General features: G+C 28.7%; 1 long non-coding RNA gene across 1 annotated transcript in view; it reads left to right on the plus strand.

Moving 5' to 3' along the window:
* LOC142320475 (uncharacterized) overlaps positions 1–7,575 on the plus strand; it is a 110,851-nt gene extending 103,276 nt beyond the window's left edge. The window contains exon 6 of the long non-coding RNA XR_012755400.1: positions 7,361–7,575. This is a non-coding gene — a long non-coding RNA (uncharacterized LOC142320475). The remainder of the gene's footprint in view (positions 1–7,360) is intronic.
* The last annotated feature ends 4,640 nt before the right edge of the window (positions 7,576–12,215 follow it).

Consider the following 12,215-nt stretch of genomic DNA (forward strand, 5'->3'; position numbering starts at 1 on the left):
ACATATTCCAAAATACCAAAACAACTCGTACGTCAAAATTTCAATTTTTTTAATTTTATTCAAACAAGACAATTTAAATTTAAAACACATTTACGATGATAATGTAAACGTCGACATGTCTTTTGATGATTTTAAATCAATATGCGATCGAGTTTGGAATACAAACCGATATAATTTTCTAGCCATCGACAAAGATAAGGGTAAAAATAAAGGTCGATATAGAAACAATATCGATAAATTCATCATTATTGAACGTAACGTATAACGTTAACAAAAAGATTGTTTTTAAGTTTCTTTTTTTTCTTTATAGAGCAATGAAAAAGGAGAAACAAATGATTGAAATTGACAAGCTTAATAAAAATTTTAAACGTAAACATGCAGCTTTACGATGGGTTTGGCTGAAGAAGAAGCTTTATTTGCTAAACGTTTCAAACCGATAATAGATCCTATAAATGAAATTAAAGGAAAACTAAATAGACCCAGACAACCTCCACCTAAAACCGATGGAGAAATTGATGTAGACAGAGTAGGGCGTGAATCGGGTGATAGATTGTCGGCTCATTTAGAAAGACACCAAGATAGATGTGTTTTCACATCTATCTTGGTGTCTATGAGTTTATTGGAACAAGATTCAGAAGAAGAAGAATATGTAGCCTATTCTACATTATTATCTGAACAAACAACATTGCCGCTATATTCTGAACAATCTCAAGAAGAACAACCAAGAATATATAGAAAATATACGCCTATATTAGAAGACAGCGACACTGAAATAATTAAACCGTACATGGAAACGTTAAAAACTGGTCCAAAAACATTTCTAGACCGTATACGGTGTAAAGTACGATAAAAATACAGATATTTGTACTTTGGGCGACATTAAAATTTAAAGACGATAAAATTCATTTGGGGGATTTCATTTATTCGGCCACACCAGGTCTTTTAGAGTTGTTGGTTTATAAAAATCCAGACTTGAAAAAGGTTCACACAGAAGATATGAAGGTATATGGAGAAATGTTGAAATATACTGGTGCTCATTTGACGGAACGACACGATTCACAAACAGTGAAATCGAATAAATCTTTTAAATATAATGAAGTAATTAGAAAATTGTTTCCTATAAAAAAAAACCGTTTACCCAATATCCCCATATAAAACACCATCCACGTCTTTTAGTGGCTCTGGGTTGTTGCATGCACAATTCAATTATAATCCAGTATATTTATATTGGGACGATCCAAACGAATTGATTGATATAATGTACACACTTGTGGGTGAATATGATGCTAGAAACAAGACCGTTTCAAATGAAATCATATCCATAATTAAAGAATTGAAAGGTTTTGAATTTGAATAGGTTTTTAAATATTACTTTTAAATTTCTTTAAACAAAAAGCAAAGTAATGAATATAGATGTAATGAGAGAACGATAAAATTTAAGATTGATCAGAATAATTTCACAGAGGAAAGATAATTCTGTGAAATGTATCACGAGAATAGAATTCTTGTTTAAAAACCGATAAAAGAATCAACAGAAAATGAGATCTATCAGGAACTCGTAGGTACAGCTGGAAAAATAAAGATGGAAATATATATATGTTGCAAGGGATCACATATTATAAATGTTATGTAATAACATTAAATTTCTATTATTCTATTTTACACATTACAATGTTGTTCATTAATACAATATTGAAAAAAATATTGACTTTACAATGTTGTAAAGTATTTATAATTGAATTTAGAGAAATTAATGAAATTTAACAGAAATAAATTGAATTTATTTCTGTATAGAATGTTTTAGAGAACATAACTGAAAGGAGAATTAAAAAATTGAAACCGAGAACAGAAAAAAAAAAAATTTTTTTACTTATTACAATTTTTATGGTACATCTACTTCATCTAAATTTCGTATACATTATTAAAAGTATTTCCTGTGCTTCTCCAAAAGTAGCCGGCCATATGGAAGTTGTTCATTTCATTTCAGGAAAAGGATAAAAATGTGGGAATTATAAATATGAGTACAACAACCGGACGACATTGTTAATCCAACTACGTTACCCCATCACCTTAAAAAAATAAATAAATAAAACAAATATTGTGGTTTAATAGTAGCACGATTAATTTTGAACAAGTTCTTGTACATATAAGGGTCAGAATTTCAAGATATATTTCAAAAAAACACAAATCTTATCTTAAAATTTATTAATGCTTAATAACATAAAGATTTATGCTTAAATCTATTATTTTCAAATTTTTTATTGAAATACATATCGCCAGCTAGTAAATTGCCAAAAATGTATAATAGAAAAACTAATAGGAAATCCTTTTTTTTTCTTTAACCTTCGGGTCCACCGTTAGGTAATGCTTCAGAGGATGAGATAAATGATTTGTAGCGTGTGTGAAAATGCCATGAATACCCGCAATCCTTTAGAAATCTAAAAGTTTACTTCAAATTAATCTTTTTATTCTACTAATTTTCACTTCATTAATAAAATTCGTTTATAATAAATAAATCATCAAAAAATGTATTTAACTATTAGTAATACGCATTTATCTCGTTATATACGCATTTCTTTTTTACATTTTTTTTTTCTCTTAAGCATAGAATTAAAGAACCCTAACCAAGGTGGTATACCTCTTATTGATGATGATGAAATTATAAATGATAGTTTATATAAATGTTTTTGAGATTTTTCGAGGTAAATAAAGCTAATATTATTTTTTTAAAATAATTATCATATAAAGACTAATGAAAATTATAAATGAAAAAGGAAAACAGCAATAAACATTCTAAAAACTAAAGATAACAATAAACTTTTCCCAATTAATAATCACCATCGCTAGTAATTATAATTCTTGTAAATAAAACTCCAGGAACAACGGCAACATAGAATTTTAAATAGAAAACTAAAACCAATACACAGCTTTACTATTCAAGTTTTGAAATGGAAAGTAAAAAAAAGACCATTATTATCTTTTTTTTACGTTGTCAGGATTAATTTTAGTAAAAAATTTCAAACGATAAGAAAATATGGAAGCAATATTGTGAACTTTCCTGATATTTCCTCAAGATTTAAAATATCTAATTTATAAATAAAAATCTTTATCTTCTTTTCTTCCACTAGTCATTTTTTTTTGACCCGGTGGGTTGGGACCCCTGTGCCTCCTCACACTATACGTAAGGAGAGTAATCTTACGGGCAAATATTAAAAAAAAAAAAAAAATACCCGTTTAGAGATTTCTTATTTCAGAAGGTACCATCTTTAAATAACGATATGTTACAAATCAGGGTGATTTGTGAACAAGCGTGCGTTCTATCTCTGCTTCTTTTCACACCTGTAATTAATTATGTTAAAATATTTTATCGTACGTAATTATAATTAACTTCCAAACAAACAAAAATAAATATCACCACATCCTTTTTCGAAACGGATATTATTATCAATTGCGGTAAAGAGGATACTGGGCTTCTGTAATGGAATCATCTCCTACATAAATTGATATATAAAGAGGTTCTACCTTCATCCTTTTAAAACGGTTGATTTCTTAAGTAGTAGCAGATTATTCATTTATTTCAACAATGAAACAAGCTATAGTTTTATTTGTAGTTTTTATAGCGTTATTCGCTGCAATTGCAACCGCTAGATCTGAAACTCGACTGTATGTTGATGATGATGAAAACTTACTTCATCGTTCCGGTAAGTTTTTATTTGTGTCGATACCGATTCTATTAGAAATAAAATCTGTTGTTTTTTTATTATTCTGATTATTAGCAATTCGAATCAGAAAATTTGATTTAGTTATCAAGTGAAACAAGATGGCCGCCACATCGGTTAAGACTTACTTTTTGCACAAACTCTGTTGTTTGTCGTCGGATTTTAACAACTAAGGTGTCGTTTTGTTCACAAAAAATGCTTCATAATTTTATAATATAACACGATTTGATAAATCTAATAATTCATATGATATTTAAGATTAAACTTAAAAAGACCGCCATTTTGAAATTTGCCAACGAAGAGTTTCGTTATTTTTTTGTATTTTTAATATAAATACATATTTAGTGAGCTATTAAACGATAGTGACATATTTTCACAATACCCCAAAACTTGGAATCAAAAATTCATTTGCTTGGGTTTGTACTCGTATTAATGAACGTTTCCGTTCAGGAATAGATAGCGGTAGTTACGGTTGACTTAGATTTTCCGTTAAGAAACAAGGACTATATTTCTAAGATCTTACTCTATTAAGTAACATTAGATTAAAATCGCTAAATGTATTTTATAATCTACATTTTGGTGTCTAAACAACGCTACGGTTACTTTACAATTCATCGATGAATTGAGAATCAATATATTAAATTTAATTCTGTAGCGTTAAGTGCTACGAATAAAATTAGAAAAACAATATTTTTCAATAACGTTTTATTTTAATCTACTCTCATCGTGTCAAAATTAAAAGCAAAGGCGTGTATACGGGGTTGTTAAATAGTAAAGTTTCGATCACCCCACCACCGACACAATGACAGACAAGAAGCGAGAGTTAAATAAAAGCATTTTAAAATTACCTCTGTAAAAATTGTTAATAATTAATAATTTTGGAATTAATTGCATTGATCATTAGCACAAAAAGAATGTATTATTTCTTGAGGGAGTCGTTTGTTAAAAAAAAATGCAATTTAAGTCACAAAATTAGGATGTGTTCCTTTGAACGCGTATGCGTTTTCCCCTCTCTCTTCTTTTTGTATCTGGAATTAATTATAGACATCTATACTTAAATATTTTATCGTAGGTATTGATAACTAATATGCGAAACAATTGCCACATCCTTTTCCGAACGGATATTATTATCAATCGAGATAAAAACCACACGGATTTCTGTAACGGAATCATCTCCTTCTCCAAATGTAATATAAAAAGAATTCGATCATTATCCTTTTAAGACAGTTAACTTCGGAATTACCAGTTGGTTATTAATTTATATCAATAATGAAGCAAGCTGTAATTTTATTCGTAGCAATTGTAGCGTTATTCGTCGTAATTGCAACCGCTACAACTTATCCTCCATTCGACCTAATTGGTGATGAAGACGTTTTTCACGATAAGTTATAGTTTTATTGATTCTATCACGGTTTAATAAATATTTTATTAATATATTCTATTGTAGAACCTAAAGAAAGTATTCTTACAAATATAGATACAAAAATACTTTTTTGTGGAGTTAGGGAATTGAAAGATCTATATAATAAAAAACTTTAGATTTACCAATAAATAACAGGCCTGCAGGCTATAAATCTCTTAAGCAATTATTAAACAATCAGAAATTAAATTAATAAATTAAAATTAACAAAATAAAAAATGTAATTAGCATCTTCAAATCAGTTTGCTTAAAAAAAATAATAATAAAATAAAGAAATTTTCGATTTATATAAAAGAAAATAATAGTTCGTAAGTTTGTAATTCATCTTTCAAACATTTAGTACCATACACTATATTTGTACTAATTATTTCATATACTGAATAATTACTCAAATAACTTGTATGTCCGAGTACGTACTAAAATCGTAGGGTGAGAATCGATTTTTAAATTTTCTGATGAAGAGTGTCCTGATAAGAAATGTTATTGCTTTTTTGTTTTCTTTTCATTAAATTTAAATTTCTGTACTTTGCAGACTATACAGTAGATTTGGACTCGTAAATTTCTAGATTTAGTTATAATAATAATTGGATTATTCAATTGGCATGTATTTTTTTATGAAAAAAAAACTTCTGGTTGTATCATTGTTAGTTTTTCAGAATTATTTGTTGTAAAACATAATATAATTTGCTTTTATTATTTGACATTACATTAATAGTCTTTTTTTTTAGAAAAATATATTTAGTATTCGATTATTATAATGTATTGATGTTATTCTGATATTCAATATATTTTTTAGAGAAAATCCAGTAATAATGATTAGAAAAATGAAGGTATACATATGTAAATATTCTTCTCAAGAAGCATCGTTCACTTTTTTTTTACACAGAAAGCTTTATATGTCTTTTGCTATTGAAGAAGAGATAGAATTTGAAAGATGCGAAATAAAATTAACTTTAAATATATAAGTAAAATCGACTTTGTTAAAAACGAATAAATATCGCTTTATTAAAAAAAAAATTGTTACATTAGTTAATTTGTTGCAGTTGGTTCGTGCACGCACGCGTGTGTGTCTTTCTATCTCTGCGTATGTGTACGCGCATGCTCGCAGTTATGCCAGTCAATATACGCACAAGCGTGTGCATTAACTGACAACCGTAAAGGATGCATACAACCTGAGAAGACAAAATCTTTCCTAAAAAATAAAACGTCAAGACGCGCAAGGACATAGGACATCACTCACGGAAATATTAACAAAGGTCCTATCAGGCATACCAACGAAATGAGGAACGAATTTGATCCCAGTTCCTTTTTTCACCGCACTGTATGTCCTACTGCAAATTAACATGCCAAGCGGACAGTGCAGCCGAAATATAATACAAATTATAAAATGAAATTATTACTCTTACAGAAAGCAACTGTCTGTGAGAGGTGCCACATGTAATTGCTTTATTTTATTACAGATATTTTTCTTATTTGATTTACTTGTTTTTTTATAATGATGTTTTTTCGAATAAAAGTATTGATTTGATTTTATAGGGTATATAGAAGCTAAATGTGTTAAAATTCTAAATAATTCGTTATAATCTTAAAGTATGAATTGTCGAGAAGAAAAGTTTGCGGTGAATAGACTAAGGTAGCCAGGTATTAAGACATCCAAGTTCAATAAAATTGCTGATGGAGGGATGTGATGAAAGTAATAACTGTAAATGAAGACAAAGATTGGAATCTACAAAAATGTGTTTTTAAGTCCTGGGGAAATATCAGGAGAGTTCGGCAATATTCCTGTTATACTTTTTGATCGGTTGAATTTTTTATTAAATGCATAAAATTTTAAATAGAAAGTAAAAACTAATGCGAAACAAACTATTCAAATTTTGGAAAGCAGAGCGAAAGAAAGCCATACATTACCATTATTTACGTTAACAGGATGAAATTTAATACAAAATTTGAACTCATAAAAAGTACAGCAGTAATATTGCTGAACTCTCGTGAAATTTTCCCAGGACTTGTAAGTAACAAACGGTAATGAATGGTTTTCTTTTACTCTGTTTTCCAAAATTTGAATAGTTTGTTTCGTATTAGTTCTTTCTTTTTATTTAAATTTTTATGCTGTTGTGTATCCTTGTTGAGTGTTTTAAAATTAAACTTGTTTAAAATTAATTGTGCTACTACTTTAAACTACAATATTTTTTTTATTAATTTTTATTTTTGTATTTTTTAGTTAATAGATTCCGTCGTGGGTTTAGACCATGTGGTCCGCTTGGTTGTATTCGTTTTCCTCCACCCTATATACCTTTTCTTGGATAAATATGATCAACCTGGATACGGTCGTCTACGTTTGGAGGACGGGAAGAAGTATTAGATGAAGTTTTGGAAAATGTAATCGAGTACATGTACTATAAAAATTGTCATAAATAAAGAATCAATTATTTTTCATACTAAGTTTCACTGTTTTAATTTTCCTTTCAGAAATGTGACCAAAATCATTCTATACAGAAATAAACAATATTGTAACACCAATTTTTTTTTTTCAATATTGTAATATGTAAAACAGAATAAAAAATAAATTACAATGAAATAGTAAACCGTACGGTTAGAGTCGCGCATATATTATTTCTTCCGCTCTAAAAACAAACATTTCAGAAATTTTTTACTGAAATACATATCTCCAGCTGGTAAACTGCCAAAGAAATGGAAAAAGTGATAGGCAATCCCTTTAGAAATCTAAAAAAATTTACTTCAAATTAATTTTTTTATTCAATAAATTTTCATTTCTTTTAAACATTACACAATCTCATTCACAGTAAATAAATCATGTTAAAATGGAAACTGCTAAAGCGCATTATATCTCATTACATAAGCATTTAAAAAAAAATTTTTTTTTCTGACAAATAGAATCATAGAATTCCGGTACATTAGTGGTATATATTGCTGAAAATGCTGAAATTAAAAATTATAGTTTACTTAAATTTGTTTGAGAATTTATTAGATTAATAAAGTTGATAAAGAATAAATATCGTAATAAAAACTCATAAAAATTTAATTGAAAAAATCCGATGTGGACACCACAAGACTTCCTTGTACGGTTATTAAATTAAATAAACACTTTTTTTCTTTTTTTTTAATGAAAAGTACATAAAATGTTATTTCGCTAAAAATTTCCGATATATTTATTTTTTTGTTTTTACTGAATTATTTATTATTCATCGTAAAAGTTTTTTTTACAATGAGAGGTTAATAATTATTTTTAAAAAAATTAAAAAAAAAAGGAAATGAGGTCTGATCTAAACCGATGTATATTCACAAAAGATCCAAATGTTTCATTCATTAAAATTTTATTTGGCTATAACCCTGGAACCAATGAAAATAAGAACCAATTATTATATATCGTTGAAAAACTCTCAATGAGGGCTTACTACTGCGATTAAGAAAAAGTCCAAAATCTAAATGTTTTTGGATTACGGGCTTTTTTTAGGACACTTTTGGTCCAGTCGATTGCAATCAAACGGTGAAGTGAACAACTAGATGTTACAACAGTCCTAAATCCAAAATTTCAACATCCTACGGCTAATCGTTTTTGAGTTATGAGAGATACATACGTAAGTACATACACACACACGTACGTACAAACGTCTCGCCGAAAATACCAAAATGGATTCAGGGATGATCAAAATGGATACTTCTGTTGAAATCTGAATATAAAAAATTTCGCGATTCCTTGTACGAAGTAGAAAAAAATAAATAAATATTTTAAACCCAAAAGATAACAACAACTATTTACTAATTAATAATCAACATTGCTAGCAGTGATAATTCTTGTAAAAAAAATTCCAAAAATTTCAAAATATAAAATTTAAAAAGACAACGAGCAGCAATGTTATTGAACTTTCCAGATATTTGCCTAGAATTAAAATGTCTGTTTTATAGATTCCAGTCTTTGTCTTCATTTACAGTTGTTACTCTTAATACATCCCTCCATTAGCAAGTTTATTAAACTTGGATGTCTTAATATCTACATTTTTAAGAATATTTTCTTTAGATTCGACATTAAAATACATTAATAAAAGTATTTCATTTATTTTGCGACAGAATTAGCATTTCAGTAAAAACATAAAGAATAACTTACCGTAGTTTTGAAAAGTATCTGTATCACCATTTAAGTAGAATGGAAGGTAGGTTTTACCAGTTGTATGGAATAGTGCTATAAAAGCTACAAATAAAACTATAACTTCTTTCACTATTGTTATAAATTAAAAATCTACTGCCGATTTAGAAGTCAACTGTCTTAAAAGGACAAAGGTCAAACCCCTTTTATAAAACATATTTGGTAGGAGATAATTCCATTACGAAACCCCGTGTCCTCTTATCTCAATTTATAATAATAATATTCGTTTCGGAAAAGGATGTGCCAATTTTTTTTTTTTTTTTTTTGTTTGGATATAAAAAAATAATATGTACGACAGAATATTTAATCATAAGATGTAAAATATATAACTGTGTAAAAAGCAGATATAAAACGAACGAGCGTTCACAGGTACACACACTGAATTTTGTAACTTATACTGCATCTTTTAAAGAAAATACCTCAAGAAAATAAAATATTTCTAAACGGGTAACTTTTCTATTTTTCCCCGTAGAATTCTCTCCTTATTTGTGATGTGCGATTAATCTAAACAGCATAATATGAACGTTAATTATATATCATTATATAAGCAAAATACTTCCCGTGCAAAAACACTGAAAATCAATTTCTAAATTATCGATTAATTTTCTTACTGAAATTGTTATAATGCGACGTTTCTACTTTAATGAAAATAGTGAGTAAACCGTGCATGGAAATGAAATTTCGGAATATTTTAATCCATCATTGAAATAGGAAATTAATTGGAGATACAAATAGATAGAAAGTGAACCGTTTTCCCGTTAACCACTGTTTTCTTAGTAGCTTTGTGTACGTGTAGTCAACTATACGACTAAGAAGTTAAGAACTTAAAACAAATATTTTTAGAAAGAAAAACAGAATTTTTCAATGTTTTCCTTCCTAGTAATGTAAAGACAAAAAATCATAATATTTAAAAATATATAGACAGTTAAAGCATCTAAAAATCTTAATATTTTGCCGTATAAAAATTTTGAAATTTCTTACATAAAATTTTTATTTAAGAATGAACATGGGCGAATTTCCGGATTTAATGAAGAAGGAAAAGATGTTGCACTGCTGGTAATGATTTTTGAAAATAATATTGCTTTCAGTATTTTAGGTAGAATTCATAAGAAAGCTATCTATTGTAATGGGTACCATTATAATACATTAACTTCCGCAAAAAATCGACATATCTTCGCGTTTCATCAAAACCACCGTCAGCTCAAAAGTTTATATATAAGTTTCGTGACCTCTTTCTTGTGGTCACGATAACTGCCGTAATTTTGCTCCAACCCCTTTCAAATTGATACGTAAAATATAACGACCCAAAATCTCAGTCTAGGTTGTTAATGGGCAAAATCTGAACTTGAGGGGGGAAACGGGCAGGGTTTTTCGAAAAAAAAAATCCCTAAAAGTTTCTTATTATGTAAAATATCGAATTCGTTTAACGTTCCTACTATTCTTTGGATACAGACCTAAAACCTCTCTAAGTAAAATGTTTTTATATACTAACCGTTGGTCCTGGGAGTGGAAAAAATGCGGTATCGAAGACAAAAAAGCACACCTCCCTTAATAGGCAAAGTATCGAATCGATTTAAAGTGGTCGTTAGTCCTGTAAAAATTACCTAAAACTTTTGTCTGTAACAATTTTTGATATGACCAACCCTTACGGCAAGGGATGACCAAAATGTTGCTGGAATTGTAAGAAGATGGGGGTTGTCGTACGCTAAACTGTGAAACTTTCTTTCACATGCAACCATCGTCGTATTGAATAAATTTGAAGTAACTTTAAGGTGGAAATCTTTTTAATCCCTTACTTAGCACCGGTGAAATCTACCTCCGCCTTCCGACGTGCCGAAAGGGATTTTTTTTATGTATTTTCATTTTATGCTAGTATCATGTGTTCTTTTATAATACTGCACGGTACTCTGTATCGTTCTAATAAATACATTAAACGTATATATATATATTTTTTTTTTTTTGGCTCTTACTCACATAGTTATTAAGCTGTGACAGCATCAATTGCTTAACACTGTTATTTGCGAAAAACACACTTCGATACTGCTACCGATAATTTGTGTGATTTTGGAGACGTGCTCAAAAATAATAAGGTTCAAATTTACCCAAAACGATTAAACTGTCAAAGCGATTTTTTGGACATCAACCTCTTTCCATCCTACCAGATAATATTTTATCTTATGGCGAAATTAAAGTTTCACAGCGAAACTAGCTTGCACCTAGCGGTGCTCACAAAAGTCTGATTTGGACTACAAACGATTTTTTGGGAACATTAAAAAACCAACGGTCTAGTTTTGGCTTTCTAACATGGTACTCTCCAAATTACAACATGCAAACCTTGAAAACTTAAAGAAAAAGATAGTTTTTTCTTCTAAATCAGATTCCTGTGAACCGACTCGTTAAAAAAATTCTTTTAAAAATATGTATAATAAAGAAATATTCACAAATGAGGGTGTAAGACCTGACCAAAACAAAAAAAGATTCAAATTATAAAATTAAAATCGATAGAAGAAATAATAATATTTTGGGATAATTTCAAATTTTTAAATCTCCAAATAATTTAATTCACCAAATGTAGGGTGTGTTCCTTTGAAGGAGTATGCGTTTTATCCTGTCATTCTTTTTCTATCTGGAATTAATTATAGACACCTATACTTAAATATTTTATCATAGATATTGATAACTAACATGCGAAACAATTGCCACATCCTTTTCCGAACGGATATTATTATCAATCGAGATAAAAACCACACGGATTTCTGTAACGGAATCATCTCCTTCTCCAAATGTAATATAAATGGAATTCGATCATTATCCTTTTGACAGTTAACTTCGGAATTACCAGTTGGTTATTAATTTATATCAATAATGAAGCAAGCTGTAGTTTTATTCGTAGCATTTGTAGCGTTATTCG

Source organism: Lycorma delicatula, chromosome 2 (genome assembly GCF_047948215.1).
Source record: "Lycorma delicatula isolate Av1 chromosome 2, ASM4794821v1, whole genome shotgun sequence".
In the NCBI taxonomy this organism is placed as follows: domain Eukaryota; kingdom Metazoa; phylum Arthropoda; class Insecta; order Hemiptera; family Fulgoridae; genus Lycorma; species Lycorma delicatula.